Source organism: Triticum aestivum, chromosome 1B, assembly GCF_018294505.1.
Source record: "Triticum aestivum cultivar Chinese Spring chromosome 1B, IWGSC CS RefSeq v2.1, whole genome shotgun sequence".
Lineage (NCBI taxonomy): Eukaryota > Viridiplantae > Streptophyta > Magnoliopsida > Poales > Poaceae > Triticum > Triticum aestivum.
The window spans coordinates 345,163,453-345,186,182 of record NC_057795.1 but is presented as its reverse complement, the minus strand read 5'-3'; the positions used below and the strand labels follow the sequence as shown (position 1 = coordinate 345,186,182).

General features: G+C 50.7%; 1 long non-coding RNA gene across 1 annotated transcript; it reads left to right on the top strand.

Annotated features, from left to right (window-relative positions):
• Nucleotides 1–1,954: 1,954 nt before the first annotated feature.
• Nucleotides 1,955–21,770, top strand: LOC123123074 (uncharacterized). Its single transcript, XR_006460497.1, has 3 exons — nucleotides 1,955–2,183; nucleotides 13,343–13,347; nucleotides 21,653–21,770. It is a non-coding gene; the product is annotated as an uncharacterized lncRNA (long non-coding RNA).
• Nucleotides 21,771–22,730: the final 960 nt, after the last annotated feature.

Genomic DNA, 22,730 nt, shown 5'->3' with positions numbered 1-22,730 from the left:
CAAAACAGAGAGAGGATCCAGTGTAATCTTAACTACATCTCAGCTCTTATATAAAAGCTTATGTTACAATACATGGTACCAGTCCAATTTATAGAAAATAGCAAACCGACACAAAGTCATTATCGACTCAAGTAACAACTATTTCGATTTTGTTCACAGCTCATTCCTAGCTAAGACATAATGGCGGGTAGGCAAACAACTTGATTCAGGTCAATACAATACTCTTCTTCGAACTTGCAAGCTTGGGACACAAGCGTAAACTGAAAAAGAAGTAAGACCAGGTACACTGCTAAACATAAGTATAAAGAGGTGGAAGGCTGGCTGTGCTTGTGCTCACCTACAGGTCTGTCCCAGCATACAGTATCGAAAAAGACTATCTCTTATTTTTGATTTGTCTGAATCAGCGTATATTAACTAATACTACTTTATCTAGTCAATAATGAATTGAAAGGTCGTCTTTAATTCAAAAGTGCATAAGAAAGCAAGGAACGGAAGGCATGCTAACTACACTACTAGTCAAGAAAAAAAACGACACTACAAATCAAACTACTTGAGTAAGAATCAAAGCTTATTGAAGATGCTAGAAAATCTATGAACAAGTACCAAGTTAGTAATTCAATTGTGATATCTTCTGTAGCGTTTTCTCTCTGTTGCTATTCTCAGCACTTTGGAAAGTATCTATGCAAAGGAATTAGTATTAAGAATAGCTTGGTTTGGTGCAAATGTAATATAAAAAAGGCATTCCCCTATATGTTGTTAGATGTACTGCAAAAAGGTCAAGTTAAAGAAATATGAGGAAAATTGTTTCGGCTGTCTGTGCTATCATTTTTCTAGAAGCTTTTAAGCCTGTTGTCCAGATGCTGCTGCCTAAAAGTAGTTCTTTTAAATTGTTTTCTTGTGGTCTTGTTCTCTGTATTGTTTTTGGAAACAAAGTACTCTGTATTGTTCATGTGCTGAACTTCATAGTTGGAGGTAGCACAGCAGCATCAGCTACTCTCACCAGGTGCCTTTCGCCAAGGATACCGTCAACCAATTAAACCTTTGCTAATGGTGGAATTGCCAAACCTTTGCCCATGCCGAAAAAGAGGCCAAGTCCGATTCAATAATTACCTTTCTTTTGTCTCTATCTTTGGACTGAATCAGAATCAGAAGAAAAGCAAGGCTATCCTTCCTTGCACACCTAATGGAAAGCACTGGCTAGATTTCCAATGAAGGAAGCCGTCTACTAACCGGAATACTACAGCAGAGGACAAAACTAGGGACTTCGAAAACGAGGATAGTTTGCCAGGTAGGGATACCGTTGTTCGAATTGAAAAAAGATACCTTTCCCCAGAGAGATAGGATTCGAAAACAAACCATTCATGAAACTCATGCAGGAGCATGCGGTGGTCACATAATGGACATGCGCTAGCTAAGAGAACTTCTTAAGTTAGGGTACTATTCTATTGGCTGGCTTACTAAGGGTAAGGGGAGAAGGCAAGCCGCGTATGGATTGATCCCTAATACAGTTCTTTTTTCGTGGTTTTCTTTCCATCTCACAACTTCCATTTCTTGAGCCGACCTTGCCCGCTGGAGGTATGATTCCGATCTTTGAATCGAATTGGATTTTTTGTCTTAAAGTGAGGGCGATGAGTGGGGAATGAAGCTGACGATTTTATTAGTGTGTAAGGTGGCCCCGAGAGCTGAACCAAAGCCGGCCGTCTCGAGACCAGGGAGCTTTAACAGTTTCTACTTAAACAATGTGTTCAGCTATGTGTTCAGATTATGCTATTTTATTAGTCGCTTTCGGTCTCGATTCGCCCTTACCTCGGAGGTATCAACTACTTCTCTTAGGCAAAAGATTGAAAAAGTATGTATCTGTCTACATGTGCCTCCATCTATGTTACCCCTTCCCCGGAAAGGAGATTATACATTTAGTAAAAAAATGAGAATAAAAAATCAAAAAGAAAGAAGGGAAAGAATTGGGAGTTGGCGCCTACATAACAGGTAGCTTGCTTACCAAGCCGTCCTGGCAAGCTCCTACAGTTCTCTTATTACTCTTGACTTGACTTATTAATAAGAAAACTACTCACTAACAAAATGAAAGACGGTCTAGAATCTACCCAAGAAGATAGAGAGTCCCACATACGAGAAAAGGTCACAAATGGAGTTGAACCAAGTAACATTGCAAAGGCATAATGATAGTAGGGTCGGGATATCCCCGCCCTCCGAACCGGACGTGAGGGTCTCCCCTCATCCGGCTCCCCGCAGGGGAATCTCCACTCACCGCTTCCCCTAATATCCTCCCTTTACCACATCATGGGGGTTTACAGGAGATCCCAGAGACTCGCTCGGAAAGGCTGCTATACCAAACATTATTACTTAACTACTGTCGGTGTCAAAACCGGCGGATCTCGGGTAGGGGGTCCCGAACTGTGCGTCTAGGCGGATGGTAACAGGAGACAAGGGACACGATGTTTTTACCCAGGTTCGGGCCTTCTCGATGGAGGTAAAACCCTACTCCTGCTTGATTGATATTGATGATATGGGTAGTACAAGAGTGGATCTACCACGAGATCAAGGAGGCTAAACCCTAGAAGCTAGCCTATGGCATGATTGTTGTAATGGTTGTTGTGTCCTACGGACTAAAGCCCTCCGGTTTATATAGACACCGGAGAGGGCTAGGGTTACACAGAGTCGGTTACAATGGTAGGAGATCTACATATCCGTATCGCCAAGCTTGCCTTCCACGCCAAGGAAAGTCCCATCCTGACATGGGACGAAGTCTTCAATCTTGTATCTTCATAGTCTTGGAGTCCGGCGGACGATGATAGTCCGGCTGTCCGGACACCCCCTAGTCCAGGACCCCTCAGTAGCCCCCGAACCAGGCTTCAATGACGATAATTCCGGCGCGTATATAGTCTTCAGCGTTGCAAGGCGGGTTCTCCTCCAAATTCCGTGTGTTTGCCGAACAGTGTCCGGCTCCCTTATCAATGTTGCGCTTCTTGGCTTCCACGCCCAATAATGGCCATCTTCCACGCATCGCACGAATGCGAAAAGCCAAGGCATCTTTTATGTTTTACCCCCTAGCTGTGCAAATAGTCTGCCTATAAGAGAGGCAAGAATCCAGATCCAAATCACACCATCTTCCTTCCGCGAGTACTCATCAGAGCGCTTCTGACCAAGAATCCATTCTATCATGGACCGTCGACGCGGCTCCTCCTCTCGCGCTCCTAGCCCTCCGCTAGGAGATTGGAGGAGATGTTCTGTCCCGCACAATGAGCTGGTGACGCTCCAAGCAAAGGGATATCTCCCTCCGGCCTTCATGGTCCCGGTTCGAGCCGGGTTGGCCACCTACCAAGGTGGGAAGCAAGCGGAGGCTACCCCAAGTCCCAACAAAGGGGAGCGGGTATGCTTTGTCCCCTATCTGATAAGGGGGCTCGGGTTTCCTATACATCCGTTCCTCCGCGGGCTCCTGGAGTTCTACGGACTCCAGCTCCATCACCTTACGCCCGCCTCTATCCTGCATATCGCGGGTTACGTAGCTCTTTGCGAGCTATTCCTGGGCGTTGAGCCCCATTTTGCACTGTGGAAGAGGTTGTTCTGCCTTGTACCCCGCTCTCACGAGGGGTCCATATATCAAGTGGGCGCCGCCGAAATATGGCGCATTGCCAGGACCGGATATCCATCCGGAACCCCTAAGAAGGCGTCCGAAGACTGGCCTTCGGAATGGTTTTACATAGAAGACGCTCCGCTGCCGGACCCTGTTCGGATCGGCCTCCCGGAGTTCATTAATGCTCCCCTGAAGAAACGCCTCAGTTGGCGTCCGCGGAGCCCCCAATTGGAGGAAGACAAGAGCGTCCATTATTTGATGGGCCGGATAAGATTATTGGCCCATTCCGGGTTGACCATGATTGGAGTCATGGCAACATGCATTACGCGGGGGGTGCAGCCACTGCAATACAGGGGCCACCCCATGTGGGATTTCAACGGGGAGGACGATGCCACCCGTCATGGCCGCAAAGGACCGGATTCGGCCGAGGATCTGGCGAAGATCCTGTCCGGCCTGTACAAGGGGGAGAAGGAGGACTTTCTCCGGACAAACCCGTTGAATGGGTTCTCCATGAATAACCCTCGGCGTTGGGTGAGCGAACACTTTACGGGCCCGACCCATGCTTTCAAAGTTTAAATTTCTTATATCATGTTTTCAATGCAGGAGCTGCGTCGGGTTGTGGAGGACATGCTAAGTCCAGCTCCGCAACCCGAGGATCCAGAGAGATCCCAGGATCCGGCCTCCGAAGAGGATCCGGACATAAAGGTGAAGCTAATCGATGGGGTGTTCCATCAGCTCAGCATTGATAATGCTTTAGTCACCATTACGGCTGACTACCCCGGACTATATCCGGCTTCCCAGGTGATTGTGACCGAAGTCCCGACACCATTATCTCTTCCTTGCTCATTTCTGACCTTCGCATACGATGGTGTTTTGCAGGAAGCGCCTTCAAGGCGGGAAGCCGAGCCCGCAGCGGCTGACCAACAAAGGCCAGTCCGGACCAGTAGGCGGAAGAGGAGCGCGGCGCGGACTGAAACGTCGCCGCAAAGGTATAGCTCACAGTTAATTATTTGGAGCAACGCTCCTAGGAAGCCTTTGAGTGCTCATGACTTTTGTAGGAGAAAAAGCGCCCGCCGGACTGCGGGCGTAGAGGTTGCCAATCCAACCTCTACCAGCCAGGCTCCAGCACCTGGTCTGGAGGGGGAGGCGAGCGCAAGGCGCGAGCCGGACACTCCTCCAACGGAGGATGCCGACAGACTGTCCGCCACCATGTCTCAGGTGGAGAGCGCCATGAACCACAGGCGCTGCCAGACAGTATTTCATGACGCGTGCTTCTCCCCTGAGGCGTTGAATGCCTTTAAAACGGGGGACGCGCACCTCCGTGCGGCTCAAGATGGTTTTACCAGAGCAACGGAGCAGTATGTAAAAGACATACGGGTAAGAGAATTTAATAGTTGTACGTGCCAGTAGCCCCCGAGACTTAAAGTAGTTATATTAACTGATTTAAGGATCATTTGAAACGCAGGGTCTTACGGAGAAGAATACCCAACTGTCTCAGGAGCTGCAAGAGTGCAAGGCCCAACTCGAGGCCGCACTTGCTGCCGCAGGAGGAAACACAGAGACCCCTCCTGGTAACACATTATTTTAAAAAGATAAGTGGTGTGCGGTGTGCGTGCAAGTCTAATAATGTCGTTGCAGGTGCTGCCGGACAAGATCCGGATAGGCAAGAACTACTGCGCCAGCTGAAGGCCGGCGAGAGGGTGCTGAATAGGGTGCAGCAGGAAAGGAACAAGCTCCAGGATGCCCACACCCAGCTCGGAGAAGAGCTGAAAGGTGTTCGGGCCGAGCTGTCCGGCTCCGTTAAGGAGACTGAGCGGCTTCGTCGTGGCATCTATAGTAAGTGCTTGAGCGGACTCCTTTGAAAAGAAGAGTTTGGCGAGGAAGTCAATTGACAAAATATGTCTTGTAGGTATACTCACAGGTCGCCCTGCGGAGGAGATGCCCGTTGTCGGTGTCAAAACCGGCGGATCTCGGGTAGGGGGTCCTGAACTGTGTGTCTAGGCGGATGGTAACAGGAGACGAGGGGCACAATGTTTTACCCAGGTTCGGGCCCTCTCGATGGAGGTAAAACCCTACGCCCTTCTTGATTAATATTGATGATATGGGTAGTACAAGAGTGGATCTACCACGAGATCAAGGAGGCTAAACCCTAAAGCTAGCCTATGGTATGATTGTTGTAATGTATGTTGTGTCCTACAGACTAAATCCCTCCAGTTTATATAGACACTGGAGGAGGCTAGGGTTACATAGAGTCGGTTACAACGGTAGGAGATCTACATATCCGTATTGCCAAGCTTGCCTTCCACGCCAAGGAAAGTCCCATCCGGACACGGGACGGAGTCTTCAATCTTGTATCTTCGTAGTCTTGGAGTCCGGCGGACGATGATAGTCCGGCTGTCCGGACACCCCCTAGTCCAGGACTCCCTCGGTAGCCCCTGAACCAGGCTTCAATGACGATAAGTCCAGCGCGCATAATGTTCGGCATTGCAAGGCGGGTTCCTCCCTTGAATAATCCAGAGAAGATCATGAACACCAGGATAGTGTCCGACTCTGCAAAATAAATTCCACATTCCACCGTAGAGAGAATAAAATGTACACAAGTCCAATCTACTGACGTATTATGCGGCATGGCATCACACCGCTACCAGGTTTTTATTTGAATCGTTTTTTATTATACCACCTCAGCGCGTTTAGCGAAGCGGTTTCCTTGGCACGTCTTGTCGAAGCAGAGATCCTGTTCCCCTTATTCCGGGATTCATCAATACGTGCGTGGGTAACCCAACCATGCCCGTCGCCACGCCTCCTCCATCGAGGGTGAATCCCGAACGGTCACGGAGACGACCCTTGGTATTTTTCCCCTTTATAAGAGGACCAAGGTTCGTTTTTCTTCAATCTCGCATCGAATCTCCTCCTCGCTCCCAGTTCCAACACCCAAAGCCTCAGATTCGAGCGCTTCGGATTCTTAACCATGTCCGGCTCCGACCTCCAGGGCCGGTGGATGCCCTCCTCTGTCACGGAGGAGGACGTATTGAAGCTGCGTGAGGCCAAGTACCTATCCTACGAGATTTCGCACAGGTTGCCCGCCCAAGGGCAGGACGTGCCTGCCCCCGAGCCTGGTGAGTACGTTGTCTTCGTATCCCACCTCCGTCGGGGTTTAGGCTTCCCGACGGACCCCTTCGTGAGAGGGCTCATGTTCTACTACGGGCTGGATTTTCACGACTTGGCTCCGGAGTCCATCCTCCATATCTCCGCATTCGTTATCGTCTGCGAAGCCTTCCTCCGCGTCACTCCCCACTTCGGCTTGTGGCTGAAGACCTTCAATGTGGAGCCGAAGATGATCGGGGGGCGTCAAGCGGAGTGCGGCGGGGCGGCCATAAGCAAAAGGGCCGATGCCCCGTGGCCCGAGGGTTCCTTCCAAGAGGAACTCGGACTGTGGCAGCAGGAGTGGTTCTATATCACCGCTCCGAAGGGCAGCAAGCAAAAGCCGCCGCCTTCATTCCGCCCGGGACCTCCACGCCGACTGATGTCGTGGGTCAACCAAGGGCTCAATTGGGGGCCGTCCGAAGACGTGCCCTCATTGCAGGGCCGGATTCGAGACCTCCAAGCGAGGGAGATCAATCTAGTCGTGGTGATGCAGGTTATGCTAATCAGGCGTCTTCTGCCCTGCAAACGCCGTCCTCTCCGTCTATGGGAGTTCAACCCGGAGGGACCTCGGATTCTCCAACACTTCATGGGTGCGACACCCGTGGAGATGTACCAGTTGTTCTTCGGACCGCAGGTGGCGTGTCCGGAATTGACCGAGGACGCAGGCCTAAGCTGCAATCGCCCGGATACTCAGGTAAATAGCTCAGAGTTCGGACGTTCTATTTATCTGCCTTTCTAGTGTTCGCCTCCTGACCCATTATTCTTCACAGGAGTGGGTAGCGCGATCGAAGCTGATAAGGTGTCCGGCTCCCCTCCCAGAGACCGCACTGGAGCCCGTGCTGGTCAGAATGTTGGAGGTCGCGCCCGTAGAAGGGAGCGACGGGGAAAATAGAGGAGCTTTTATTTCGCCCGAAGGGGCGTCTGAAGAGGGGGGAATAAAAAACCCCTCCTTCCAGGGGGGAGAAGAGGACCGCCTCCGAAGATCCGGAGGCTAAAGCCCCGAAACGGGGGAAGAGATCTTCACCGGGGGGTCCGGCGTCCGAGGAGAATCCGTACGTACAATCATTGCCAAAGGATCAGCCCTCCAGCGAGCCGTGAGTATGAAAGGAGGAGTTCATTAGTAAGAAAATACCTCCATTCGTGCTTCTGTGGGTAACCGTATTTTTTATCTTGCAGTTCGGATCTGCAGCCTTCTCAGATGAGTTCGTCTTCGGGGGACCTTCTTCCGGAGATGATGGAGAGCGAAACGCCTCCGTCTGCTGCGCCGTCAGATAGGGCAGACGAGCCTGAAGTATCGTCACGGAGGGTATCCCCGAGTCCGGAGGGGCCGGAGAGTTCGGCGCCCGCTAGTATCCGGCCGGGAGAACTGAAAAATCTGCTTGAGAGGGCGTCCATCTCAGAAGATCACCGTGCGTTGATGCGTATGGTGATTGGAAGGATTTCGTCCGCCGAGAGCGGATTGCGTAATGCCGCTACGAGTTTGCTGGCGGGATTTGAGGTACGCGGGAATGACACACCTTTTTTTTGACAGTTTTGCACATAAAAGTGCGCCCTGTATAGATAGTAGCCCCTGAGACTCGGTAGGTTGTCGAAAACGACAGCGTGCCGAGGATCAAAATCGCAAGTAATGAATGTCGCCGTTCCTATGCAGGTGGCGGATAGTCCGAGGGCTAGCCGGACTACTGGAGTTGCCGAGTTAATGCGGCAACTTGACGTGGCGGATGCGGACATCGCACTTGTCAACCGGCGACTTGACGAGTCGCAAGGTAAATGAGTTTTCCACAGTCGCTTTATTAAGGGGGTCAAAGCCCTCCTCTGATAAATTATATGCTATGATACAGATGGTGCTGCTACTGTGGAGAGCCTTCGGGCCGAACTTGCTCAAGCTAAGGAGCAAGCCCGAAGGAGTGACGCGGATGCCTCGAGGGCAGCCGAGGAGTTGAAAGCCGAAAAGGCTGCACACTGCCTAAGCAGGGAAGAGATGGCCAGATTGGCCGTGAAATTAAAAGATGCTGCCGACCGCAATGAGGCTCTTGAAAAGGAGCGCTTATCGGAGCGGGAAGACCTGGGGAAGGCCACCGCCGAGGCCAAGGATGCCCGTTCTGCAATGCGGGCCATGAAGGAGGAGCTGTGCCAGGCCGGAGATATCGTGGCTGGCAAGCCTTTTCTGCTGCGTTGCCGGTTTACGGATCAAAAGTATGCTCAACTTGTCCAGCTGTGGAGTCTGGAGGATCCGTATATGGACTTAGCGGCAAGTGCGGATGATGCCGTTGAGCACTTCCGAAGCCAGAAGGATCACAAGACGGAAGAGCTATTCTGGTCTCAATTCCAGAGTCCGGATCATTCACTTCCGTTGACCGATCGGTTGGCCGAATGGGCCGAGCTGAATAGATTGTCCGGACTTGCCATGACTGACATCGTGGCTCATGTCTGGCCAGAGAGGCCCAAGGCGATGAGCTATTTCGGCTTACTGCAACAATTTCTAGGAGCGGTGCCGCATATCAAGGAGATGAAGCAGTCGGCCTGCATCGAAGGCGCATGGATGGCTCTTGCCCGTGTGAAGACACATTGGACAGAGATGGATGCCGCCACTATTGCCGCCCAGGGTTCGGATGAAAGCCGGCTCCCTGCCGAGCACTATTTTGGGGAAGTTATGCGTGGCGCTCGTGTAATAGAGTCGCAGTGCTCAAAAAATGTCATGTTCAAATGAACGTTTTAGCTTGTAAAACGATGATTATGCTGTAACTGCTTTTTATACTTGTGTGTCCCAAGTAGTAAAATTTCTCATGTGCGGCCGTTTACATATACATTTGTATAACCTGAAAGATTGCAGTCTTCGGCTTCAGCCCCCACGCACAAGGTGCGGGGGTGTTCGCAAAAATAGCGCGTTTTCACACTTAATCCGGCGTCTTGGTCCTGTTAAGGAGGTGATAGCGTAGCAAACAAGGCAATCCGGACTATGATGCTTTATCACTTTCACTTAGCCAGTGGAGTTCGAGGGTGGGGCTACGATATAGCCCCTTGGGGCACCACACTTCTCCGAGTTCGGGGCGCGTGTGTGCCTGACCGGGAAACGGTCCTTCGTCAAAGCGGGGAATTCTAAACATTCCGGTAGTCGATCGAGTGGTTGACCAGTCTCTCGCTATATCATGACAGTCAGTTTTCGGCTTTCTCTATTGAGGTGCTCGCCCAGCCGAACTGGGGCACAATCACAGTAGTTCTCCTGATGCTGCGTTAGCCGATGATACGGAACGTAAGGCAGCAAAACACAGGAGCCGGGCAAACCCAACATTTGACCAAAGATATGATTCGGAGCTGATGCATATAATGCCTAACTGGAGACGCCGAACACTCCCTAAGGTGTTCGGTCTTTATAATAATGGGCAGAATAATGCCCTAAGCCCCTAGTGTCCAGGTACGGGCATGGTCCTCTGACGCGGCCGATGCCAAAACATCAGGCTCCGCTTTGGTTATAGGAAGAAACCAAGGAAGAATAACAACAAGAGACAGTAAAAAAGGTTTACGCAGGGTCTTAATCTGAAAAGAATCCTCGCAACGGGTCCCTACTGCACGTCTGCGCCTGTGTCTCCGTTGTGCCATTATCCTGGACGGGTGTGCACGTTGTTCATCTGTAAAAAGAGAGGAACTTTAGTTTGAAAACAACTCGTGCGAAAAAGGTATGTGTGAAAGAAGAAAAATAAGTAAAGCGGAGTTTGTATGAACTCGCGGTTGTTTGTGCGCGCAGCCCCTTGTGAAGGGGTGTGCAGCTAGGGAGCCCCTAGCCTACTGATGCCGGACTCGTCTATCCGTGTCCGGGGTCTTTAAGTGACCCTTGCACTGAAATGATGCCACGTGGACCGGGCATCTTGAGTGTAAGAGACGTGTAATGCGGTATGGCGTTGAAACGGACAAAAGCCTTTCGTCCCAAGAGTGCTTGATATCCACTTTTAAATGGGACGATATGAAAGACTAGTTTTTCGCGTCGAAAGTTGTTCGGTGATCCGAACACAACTTCTAGTGATAGGGAGCCTGTGCACTTGGCGTAAGGGCCTGGCGTCACTCCTTTGAAGGAAGTGCGGCTGTGTCGAATTTTAGTAGGGTCTATCCCCAACTTGCGGATTGTGTTTGAGTACAGCAAGTTTAAGTCGCTGCCTCCGTCCATCAGGACTTTAGTAAATTGTAGTTCGTCGATTATGGGATCCAATATCAGGGCAGTCCGTCCTGCATTTCGAACGCTTCTGGAATAATCCAGGTGGTCGAAAGTGATTGGTTTTGATATCCAATCTCTATGGTCTGCTGGGTTGGACCGTGCGAGGCTCCTTTTAGAAGGTGCAGCACTATTTTTCCGTATTATCACATGAAGTGAGTTTACTGCTTTGACCTCTTGTGGGAAAGTCTTTTGCTTTCCGGTGCTCTGCTGGTGGGGTTTATCGTCTTCGCTTGACGCGTCGAGCCCCTTGTGTTCGGTGTTTAGTCGGCCAGACTATTTGAAAACCCAACAATCTCGATGGGTATGGTTTGCAGGCCTTCCGGGGGTACTGTGGATTTGACATATCCGACCCAAAATCTTGTTTAAGTTGGACAACTCATCGCTGTCATCCTTAAGAGGTGGTGTTTTGTTGTTTGGCCGCGAGCTTTTGAATCCGGCATTGACTGCCGTGCTCTTTGGGCTTTTCTCTTTATTCCGGCGCTGCTCTTTTCTGCGCCGTGATTTTCCGTTTCCATCTCTTGTCTTGGATGTACTTGGGTCGCTGGTGCTGCATCTTGCTAGCCAGCTATCCTCTCCCGCACAGAAGCGGGTCATGAGGCTTGTTAGCGCAGACATCGTCCTCGGTTTCTCTTGGACGAGGTGTCTGGCAAGCCATTCGTCTCGGACATTGTGTTTAAAAGCTGCTAAGGCTTCGGCGTCCGGACAGTCGACTATTTGGTTCTTTTTGGTGAGGAACCTGTTCCAGAATTTGCGCGCTGACTCTCCGGGCTGTTGAGTTATATGACTTAGATCATCTGCATCCGGAGGGCGGACATAAGTCCCTTGAAAATTTGCTCTAAACGCGTCCTCGAGCTCTTCCCAACTTCCCATAGTGTTTTCTGGGAGGCTTTTAAGCCAATGACGGGCTGGCCCTTTGAGCTTGAGGGGTAGGTATATTATGGCGTGGAGATCATCTCCTCTGGCCATGTGTATATGTAGTATATAATCTTCTATCCAGACTCCAGGGTCTGTTGTTCCATCGTAGGCCTCTATGTTTATGGGTTTAAATCCCGCTGGGAATTCATGGTCCAGCACTTCATCGGTGAAACATAGTGGGTGTGCGGCGCCCCTGTATTTGGGTGTGCCACTATCTTCGGACACTTGACGTGTTGCCTTGCTTCCTGGGGCCTTCTTCTTTGGCCCGTCAATGGACCTGGCTGGGCCATCTATCTTTCCAGGTTCATTAGTTGGTTTATGTGCGGCGCCGCTTTCAGAATTTGGCCTATCATCCGGTCGTCTATCCAACCAGGCGGCCTCTTTGTTCTTTGACTGTGGGGGCTCTGTGGCCTCCTCGTTGAATTCTGGTAGCAGCTTGCGCTTCGGGTAGCTCTTTGATTGGTGGCCATTGCCGTATTTATCCGCGGTTTTGAGCACTTTGCTCCACCTCATCCTAAGTGTGCCTTCCGCTGTTTTGAGCTTCCGCTTTTCCTTCTTCAAGCTTCTTGCAGTGTTGACGAGTCTTTTCCGAAGGTTTTTACTCTCCGGCGGCGTGTCCGGCATGAGATCGTCCGGACTGTTGTTTTCGCCGGGCCTAGAATGATTATCTGACTCGTCCTGTTCGGACGGTTGCTTGTCTGCATGTTCGTCGTCCACTTGTGTGCCATGCTGTATTGCGGGGTCCTTAGGAGCGTTGTTGTTGTCGAGGCGGGACTTAGGGCGGCGTCTGCGCCGCCGTTTTGGTTGTTTGTCGGCGGGGTTATCTTCTGCCGCGGCCCGTTGGTCCTCGTTATCACTCTCTTTTTGGGGTATCCACCATATATATGTCATATGACGAGGTGGTCCTCTCGTGCCCTGTAGGCGTTGGTTCTTGTTCATCTCTGGCATCATCGTCTATACCGTCAATGTCTTCAGAGTCATAGTCTGGCATGTCGGTTAGATCGTCGATAGTGGCTACAAAGTGGGTGGTGGGTGGGCTCTGAATTTCTTCATCGTCCGCATCCCAACCATCCTGGCCATAGTCCGGCCAGGACTCTCCCGATAACGAGAGATGCTTTAGCGAATTTAGGATGTCGCCAAAGGGCGAATATTGGAAGATGTCCGTAGTGGTGAATTCCATAACCGGCACCTAATCCGAATCGATTGGTAGGGGCGTGGGAGGTTCGGAGTCCGGCGAGGAGTCCGGCACCTCAAAATCACGAGTTTCACGGGGGACAAGATTAGCGTTCGGCTCCATCGCCGTGGAAGTTGAAGCCCCCGAGGTGGTGTCCATCCACCTATCCTCGATCTAGGCGATTGGCTCCGGACTAAGGGCCGAAGCGGATTTGTGTGCGGCCACCAAGGCACTGTTTGGCGGCAGAGCTAAATCATGCCCATCGTAACAGTGCGGTGCACTTGGCTGTGGCTCGAGCCCGTCGAAGATCAAGTCTCCGCGGACATCAGCCGTGAAGTTTAGACTTCCGAATCTGACCTGACGGCCAGGGGCGTAGCTTTCGATCTGCTCCAGATGGCCAAGCGAATTAGCCCGCAGTGCGAAGCCGCCGAATACGAAGATCTGTCCGGGGAGAAAAGTCTCACCCTGGACAGCGTTGTTGGTTGAAGATGCCATCGAGCCTATCGGTGATGACACAGAGGAACTCTCAATGAAAGCACCAATGTCGGTGTCAAAACCGGCTGATCTCGGGTAGGGGGTCCCGAACTGTGTGTCTAGGCAGATGGTAACAGGAGACGAGGGACACAATGTTTTACCCAGGTTCGGGCCCTCTCGATGGAGGTAAAACCCTACGTCCTGCTTGATTAATATTGATGATATGGGTAGTACAAGAGTGGATCTACGACGAGATCAAGGAGGCTAAACCCTAAAGCTAGCCTATGGTATGATTGTTGTAATGTATGTTGTGTCCTACGGACTAAAGCCCTCCGGTTTATATAGACACCGGAGGAGGCTAGGGTTACACAGAGTCGGTTACAATGGTAGGAGATCTACATATCCGTATTGCCAAGCTTGCCTTCCACGCCAAGGAAAGTCCCATCCGGACACGGGACGGAGTCTTCAATCTTGTATCTTCGTAGTCTTGGAGTCCGGCGGACGATGATAGTCCGGCTGTCCGGACACCCCTCCAGGACTCCCTCACCCGTATCAACGGGTGATCAACTTCCCGAGCTGTTGCAGCTGCTCGAACGAGTTCGGCAGGCAATGAGCGGCGTCGTCCAGGCTTTATGGCCAGCCCTCTCCCTACCCGAGGGCCTTGGGGAGCTTGCGGAGAAGCTTCAGGGAGTGCGGCAGTGCTTCCGTTTATGGAAGATTTCGGCCTGCCGCCAAGGTGCTAGGGAGGCGTGGGCCATGGTGAAGACGCGGTACAAGAAGGCGGATCCCAACCACATGGCCGAGGTTGGACCTATGGGGCCCGATGGGAAGGAGATCCCTGTGAGTTTAGTATACGGCCAAGTAGAGTTGGCCGCTAAATTTTCCCAACGGGACTGTAAATTAGACAGCCTATTAGATGGGATTGAGGAGGAATACAGTCAGTAGATTTGACAATGTATTTTAAAATGACATGTGAAATGCCTTCTAGCCGGATTGTAGATCGTTTATCTTTGCTGACCTTTTCGCTTCAACCTCGGGACCCTAGAGTCCGGAGTGTGTCCGAATACCTTCTCGGTTAAGAAACAACCGGGGTATGCATGGAGACCAGTCGTAGGGGTCATTAGTGCTTTATCAGACAAGTGCCCAACTAGTTATGTTATATTACATGGTTAGTAAGAAACATCTTCTAGGGAGAATAGTTCTGTTAAGGGTTCCTTTCCCTGGGAGGCATGCCCTAAACTGCATGTCCGGACTGCGAAAAGAGCAGAAAAACATCTGGGGGCAGATAAATAAGTAGGTAAAAAATCATCTTTCAAGTCACCGACCGAATATTCCCTTAAGAACGCTAACTTTCAGCTTCACCCAGTCTGAGGTACACATCCGGCTGACCCGGCAGTAACAATCACAGAGGTGCTCCCTTTACCTCCTAGCCGAACAATCGGGAACGTAGAGGTAAGCACAGGAGCCAGGCAACCCAGCTTGGCCAAAACTTAAGTCATATCGATGCATATAATGGTGAATAAAAGGTACATGTGGAAGCTTGACGCATGTGCTGAGCATGAAGCCCTTATAATTAAGCTTCTGGTAAAGAAGTCCCCCAGGTATAATGAGTGTGGATGGCACATCAAGTGAGTGCGAACAATGCGCAAGTAGGCCTTTAAGGGCTTTTTAGGAAAAGGGTTGAGAGAAGAAAGAGAAACAAAAGACAGCTACAATGTAAAAGTTTGGATGGGGGAAGGGGACGAACTCTTAGTCCGGCGCTAGGCATAGAATCTTTGGAGGCGGGCTGCATTCCATGGGTTCGGCTCAAGCTGGTTTTCCTACGCATTTCATAGACGGTACGCTCCGCCGGTCAGGACTTGATCGATGATGAAAGGGCCCTCCCATTTGGGCTTGAGTTTGTCCTTTTTCTTGTCCGGCAGGCGTAGAACTAGTTCGCCAACGTTGTAAGTCTTGGCCCGTACTTCTCTGCTTTGATATCTTCGAGCCTGCTGCTGATAGAATGCGGAACGAGCCTTGGCGACGTCACGTTCTTCCTCCAATGCATCCAAGCTGTCCTGCCGATCCAGCTCGGCTTCTCTTTCTTCGTACATGCGCACTCGAGGTGAGTCATGAATGATGTCGCAGGGCAGAACTGCCTCTGCCCCGTATACCATAAAGAATGGTGTGAATCCGGTAGTACGGTTGGGCGTTGTCCGCAGCCCCCAGAGTACGGAGTCTAGCTCCTCTACCCAATGCGTGTCAGATTTCGTAAGTGACCGCACTAGTCTGGGTTTGATGCCGCTCATTATATGACCGTTCGCTCGTTCCACTTGACCGTTGGTTTGATGATGATAGACTGAAGCGTAATCGAGCTTAATGCCCATATTTTTGCACCATGATTTAACCTCGTCGGCTGTGAAGTTCGTGCCGTTATCGGTGATGATGCTGTGGGGGACACCATAACGGTGTACTACCCCGGAGATAAAGTCTATCACTGGTCCGGACTCTACCGTTTTGACTGGCTTGGCCTCTATCCATTTGGTGAATTTATCCACCATGACCAATAGGTACCTTTGCTTGTGGGTTCCCCCTTTAAGGGGTCCAACCATGTCAAGACCCCAGACCGCGAACGGCCAGGTAATGGGTATAGTTTTGAGGGCGGTGGGTGGCATATGGCTCTGATTAGCAAAGAGCTGACAACCGACGCATCTTCGGACTAAATCCTGAGCATCTGCCCGGGCCTTCGGCCAATAAAATCTTGTATGGAATGCCTTTCCTACAAGGGCCTGAGCTGCTGCGTGGTGTCCGCCTAGTCCGGCATGAATTTCAGCCAGAAGGTTTCGCCCTTCCTCTTCGGAGATACACCTTTGAAGGACTCCGGATGTGCTTTTCTTATAGAGTTCTCCCTCATGGACCTTGTAGGCTTTAGATCGCCGGACTATGCAGCGGGCCTCATTTTGGTCTTCGGGAAGTTCCTGCCTAAGCAAGTAGGCTAGGAATGGCTCTGTCCACGGGGCGATTACTGCCATTATGTCGTGGGATGAAGGTGTTATTTCATCGGCTGAATCGCCAGTTATGTTAGATTGCTCAGTGTCGGTTGGTGTGGCTGCTTCCGGTTTGGTATTTCCGGACTCCTCTTCCCATAGTACGGATGGCTTAAACAGCCGTTCCAGGAAGATGTTTGGAGGGACAGCGTCACGTTTTGCGCCGATGCGTGCCAATACGTCGGCCGCTTGGTTATTATCCCTGGATACGTGGTGGAATTCAAGTCCGTCAAACCGAGCTGACATTTAGGACAGTGTTACGATATGCTGCCATTTTTGGATCCTTGGCATCAAAGTCTCCATTTACTTGGGACATTGCAAGGTTTGAATCCCCGCGCACCTCTAGGCGTTGAATGCCCATGGAGATTGCCATCCGGAGGCCATGTAAAAGGGCCTCGTATTCAGCTGCGTTGTTAGAGTCCGTGTATACATATTGGACTGTGTCTCCGGTTGGGGACGTCAATATGACGCCAGCCCCCAATCCGGCCAACATTTTAGATCCGTCGAAGTGCATAATCCAATTGGAGTATGCGACGTACTCTTTAGGGAGTTCGGCTTCGGTCCATTCAGCGACAAAGTCAGCCAAAACTTGTGACTTTATAGCTCGCCGAGGTTTGTAAGTTATATCGAATGGTAAGAGCTCAATGGCCCATTTTGCAATCATGCCCGTCGCTTCGCGGTTGTTTATGATGTCGTTGAGGGGTACTTCAGAGGCCACTGTTATCGAACACTCTTGAAAGTAGTGTCGGAGCTTCCGGGATGCCATGAACACCGCATACGCTATCTTTTGATAGTGCGGGTAATGGGACTTGCAGGGGGTTAACACAGTGGATACGTAGTACACTGGTTTTTGAAGAGGGAATTTATGCCCTTCTGTCTCTCGTTCGACGACGAGTACCGCGCTTACAACTTGATGTGTTGCCGCGATGTATAACAACATTGGTTCACCCAGGTAGGGCGCAGCCAGGACCAGATTTGTTGCTAATATGGCTTTTATTTCTTCGAGTCCGGCAGTGGCAGCATCCGTCCACTTGAAGTGTTCGGTGCGCCTAAGGAGGCGATAGAGGGGCAATGCCTTTTCTCCTAAACGGGAGATAAAGCGGCTCAGAGCCGCCACGCATCCTGTCAATTTTTGTATTTGTTTGAGGTCTTTTGGAATATCTAGTTGTGACAGAGCTCGGATCTTAGCTGGGTTTGCTTCAATTCCTCTACCGGATACAATGAAGCCCAGGAGCTTTCCGGCCGGTACTCCGAAAATGCATTTATCCGGATTCAGCTTGATGTCATATGCTCTGAGGTTGTCGAATGTGAGCCTCAAGTCGTCTACTAGAGTTTCGACGTGTTTGGTTTTGACGACTACGTCGTCTACGTATGCCTCTACTGTTTTGTCGATCTGGGTGGCCAGACATGTCTGAATCATGCGTTGATATGTTGCGCCGGCGTTTTTGAGTCCAAAGGGCATTGTGTTGAAGCAGAATGGTCCGTATGGAGTGATGAATGCTGTTGCGGCTTGGTCCGCTTCTGCCATCTTGATTTGATGGTAGTCGGAGTATGCGTCAAGGAAGCACAATGAATCATGTCCTGCGGTAGCATCGATTATCTGGTCGATGCGAGGGAGGGGGAAGGGATCCTTTGGGCAAGCCTTGTTGAGGTCTTTAAAATCGACACATAGGCGCCAGGATTTGTCCTTCTTTGGTACCATTACCAGGTTTGCTAGCCAATCCGGATGTTTGATGTCTCTGATGAATCCGGCTTCCAATAGTTTGGCTAGCTCTTCTCCCATTGCCTGTCTTTTGGGTTCGGAAAATCGTCGAAGAGCCTGTTTGACTGGCTTGAATCCTTTTAGGATGTTTAGGCTGTGCTCTGCCAATCTGCGTGGGATTCCCGGCATGTCTGAAGGGTGCCAGGCGAAGATGTCCCAATTTTCCTGAAGGAATTCTTGCAATGCGGCGTCTACATCAGGGTTCAATTGTGCCCCGATGGAGGCCGTCTTTGTCGGGTCCGTTGGATGGACCTGGAATTTTACTATTTCGTCCGCTGGTTTAAAGGAGGTGGACTTGGATCTCTTATAGAGTATCACATCGTCCCTATTCACCGTAGAGTGTAGCGCGGTGAGTTCTTCTGCCGCTAGGGCTTCGGATAGTGCCTCCAGGTCTAATGCGGCTGTCTTGTTTTCGGCGCGGAGTGCTATGTCCGGATCACTAACGAGAGTGATTATTCTGCCGGGCCCAGGCATTTTGAGCTTCATGTACCCGTAGTGGGGTACGGCTTGAAAAATTGTGAATGCCTCTCGTCCTAATATAGCATGATATCCGCTGTTCAACGGGGCCACCTGGAACGTGACTTCTTCGGATCTGTAATTGTCCGGCGAGCCGAACACCACATCGAGTGTGATTTTTCTGGTGCAGCGCGCTTCCCGGCTAGGGATTATTCCTCTGAAGGTTGTGCTTCTTCGCTCAATGCGGCTCCAGTCTATTTCCATTTTTTGAAGAGTTTCCTCGTAGATGAGGTTTAATCCGCTGCCGCCATCCATGAGGACCTTTGTGAGTCGAAAGCCGTCTACTATTGGACTAAGTACCAGTGCGACTGGTGCTCGGGATGTTCGGAATTTAGGTTCGTCGTTGGCGTTGAAGGTGATGGCTGTGTCGCTCCATGGATTTGTTGTTGCTACTTGGTAGACTTCGGCAAGGCTGCGGATTGTTTGTTTCCGCATATTATTTGATGCAAAGGTCTCGAAGACTGTTGATACCGTAACGGTATTGTTGGAGTGGTTTTCCGGGGCTAGAAGCTTCTCGCCACTTTTGGCCACCTGCCGTAATATCCAACATGCTCGAAGGCTATGTGTTGGGGTGGCGCCCTCTGTACTGTGAATTTTACAGGGTCCGCTAAGCCACCCCTCCAGTACGGTTCCATGCCCTTTATGGGGTTTTTGCTTTTTGGTTTTTATACCCGGTGCCTGAGTGTAATGCACCCTTTTATTGCGGACTAGGGTTGTATTCGGGGCCGGATTGTCCCAAAACGTAATTTCGGTTTTCCGGAAACTCTCCATCACACAGTACTTTCGTACTATGGACGCCAGGTCGGCGAAGCGTGTAACTTCACGACGGCTGATGGCGTTCAAGATTCCCTCGTCCGTGCAATTATTGCAAAAGATTGAGACTGCGTTTTCCTCTCGGCAGTCCTTTATCCTGTCCATAACCAGGAGGAATCTGGCCCAGTAATGATGTACTGTTTCAGCGGGCTCTTTCTGGATTAGAGATAGATCGCATATGTCTGGGCGGGTGGGTGGAATTGAGTCCGGAACCCTACCCATCTCAAGGCTCAAGGGCCGAGAATTTTCTGAATTTGGAAGCTTGGAAAGTGGAACGTTGTCCAACGAGTCCGGTCCAATGCCTGACTTTAGGTTCAGTGCTTGATTGAAGTCTGTCCCTCCGCGGGAATCCGGCATGGAGGGTTCGGCAGCCCGGACATGACTAGTTTTCAATACAGGAGAAGAGTCGCCGCATTGTTCCTCTACCACTGCAACGTGGTGGGTGACCTGGGGAGAGTTAATCTCTCTCAGATCGGTTTTAAGCCCAATCTGATTGTAGTCTATAGCGACTCCCAGGGCGGCGATGCGATCCAAGAGCTCGTTTACGGACGAGAGCTCTATTGGATCCAGCCGCTCGGCGAATTCTGAGCTGACGCGAAGATTGCTTTTGACGACTTGAGAGGTCATTGTCGAAGCGGTGGCCGGACAGGCGGTCATAAGAAAACCACCTAGCCGGATAGTTTGGCTGGCGGCCAAGGCTCCTTTGGCGAAAATACCGTCCTTGAAGATGGGAGGAGGCATCCTTCCTATCGGTGACGGCATAGGGGAGCTCTCAATGAAAGCACCAATGTCGGTGTCAAAACCGGCGGATCTCGGGTAGGGGGTCCCGAACTGTGCGTCTAGGCAGATGGTAACAGGAGACAAGGGACACGATGTTTTTACCCAGGTTCGGGCCCTCTCGATGGAGGTAAAACCCTACTCCTGCTTGATTGATATTGATGATATGGGTAGTACAAGAGTGGATCTACCACGAGATCAAGGAGGCTAAACCCTAGAAGCTTGCCTATGGTATGATTGTTGTAATGGTTGTTGTGTCCTACGGACTAAAGCCCTCTGGTTTATATAGACACCGGAGAGGGCTAGGGTTACACAAAGTCGGTTACAATGGTAGGAGATCTACATATCCGTATCGCCAAGCTTGCCTTCCACGCCAAGGAAAGTCCCATCCGGACACGGGACGAAGTCTTCAATCTTGTATCTTCATAGTCTTGGAGTCCGGCGGACGATGATAGTCCGGCTGTCCGGACACCCCCTAGTCCAGGACTCCCTCAACTACAAAGAAAGAAAAGACTATAGTAGTCACTAGACTTACTATAGTAGTCCGTCCGGCTGCTCTTGCTTAGATCATTACTCTTCATTCTCCCGTGCTCTAGAAATTGCGCTCCCTAGACCACTACCATTTAGTTAGGTAGGGACAATCAATCCATAGTTACGGGAATAACGGAATGCATGGGGATAAAAAAATAGAAAAATGCAGATTTTCTATGAAATCCTTTCTTTCCATAGATGTATCTGGTCTGAGACGGTACAGTACTCTACGAGAGAAATGCAATGGGATGGATGGTAGAGGGCCGCCTGCGCCCAAAAGCGATGATTCACTTGTCCCCTTGTCTATAGGGACCTTGTGGCATACAACCGCCACGACTCCTGCGTTATAGCCGCCCCTTTCTCTCTTTCTTTTGACTGCCTCGTGGACGGACGAAAGAAGGGAAGTTACAGAAGGGGGCAGTGAAGGCTCGCCAAGTAGACAGCAAGCCCCCACCCCGTCAGTCCTGTGTTGCCGTAGCGTGCCCTACTTCAATAAGGTATTACCTCGCCGATTTTAAAGGGGATGGGATTGGATTCATTCACTTGCATTCCTGCTAGCACTACAAAAAGCTCCGGTCTTAACGCCCCTACCAATGCTGTGAAGCCTTTCCTCGGGTTCGTAGAGTCGGGTTTCCCGTTTACCCACAACGTAGGAGCCGCCCCCACCAACCAAAGCAGGTAGGCGGCCACGGTTCATAACACACTCTTCGCACAATAGATCCACTTTGAAGTTGACTTATTCGCTCGGCCAAACGTCGGAATGTGTACGAGATACCATAAGGGCCCAATATCTCAATAGCACCCTTGTCTAAAGCTTCGAATGAGACTGAATATCCGAAACGCAGGAACGATATGACTAGAAAGTCATCCAAAACTTGATCAAAGAACCAGCGTTTATTGAAGAAGCTATAGAGTCAATTACAAAAAGTACTAGTTTGAAAGGCTCATTGGAATTGATCCGCTACGAGATTTACATTATACGCTAGAGAAGCACCTGAAGTACTAAACAGAATAGGTATTAGTTTTGTAATGGTTGGGGCAGCAAACTCGGATTCGGCAAGAATCTCATTTTTTGGTAGTACGAAGGGGGAATTGGCCCAAAAATTGGATAGGGGTAAAGACGCAGCCGGGTGCCGGCGGCTTATTCAAGTGCCCCCCGAACCGCGTGAAATGGTCGCCTATTACACGACTCACAAACTCTGCCTGGGGTGGGGCTACCTATTATTCATAGGCGGTACATACGGTGCACGCAGGGCCTCGGTTTGCTGCGTGGACTGTCTATGCATTTCCTATAGAGTGTAATGGAACCCAGCTCAGCTCCGCTGGGCCAAAAGAAAAGAACAGAACAGCCGGAGGCGAAGAGTAGAGTATAGCCAAGGGGCTTTCGTCGTCCGTAAAGGACCTAACGGAAGACCGTGCTCCGAAGTGTGCACTTCGAGTTTTGTTTTAAGAACACTTGGCCTTACCCCTTCATTTTGAGCCATGTCTAGGTAGAATCGGCAAGATTGAACCGAGGCCCGCCCGGGCACCGCCAGGGGACAACCAGACCAACCAGTAGGCTTTCTTTCCGAAGTTTCCTCCCGGGGCCCTTAAATCATTGAATTCATAGGCATAGGGGCGTCCCAGACAGTGGTTCATTCAATGAGAAAGAAATACAGGAGGGCAGGATTCATCGTGTCGGGCTAATTCATTCTGGGAAAAAAGGGGGAAGGGAGTCACCTGAGCTATGCGAAGGGAAGGAAGTCGTGGGCTGAGCCAGAGGTCACTTTTCCCGATCCATCCCGAAGGTTTTTTCC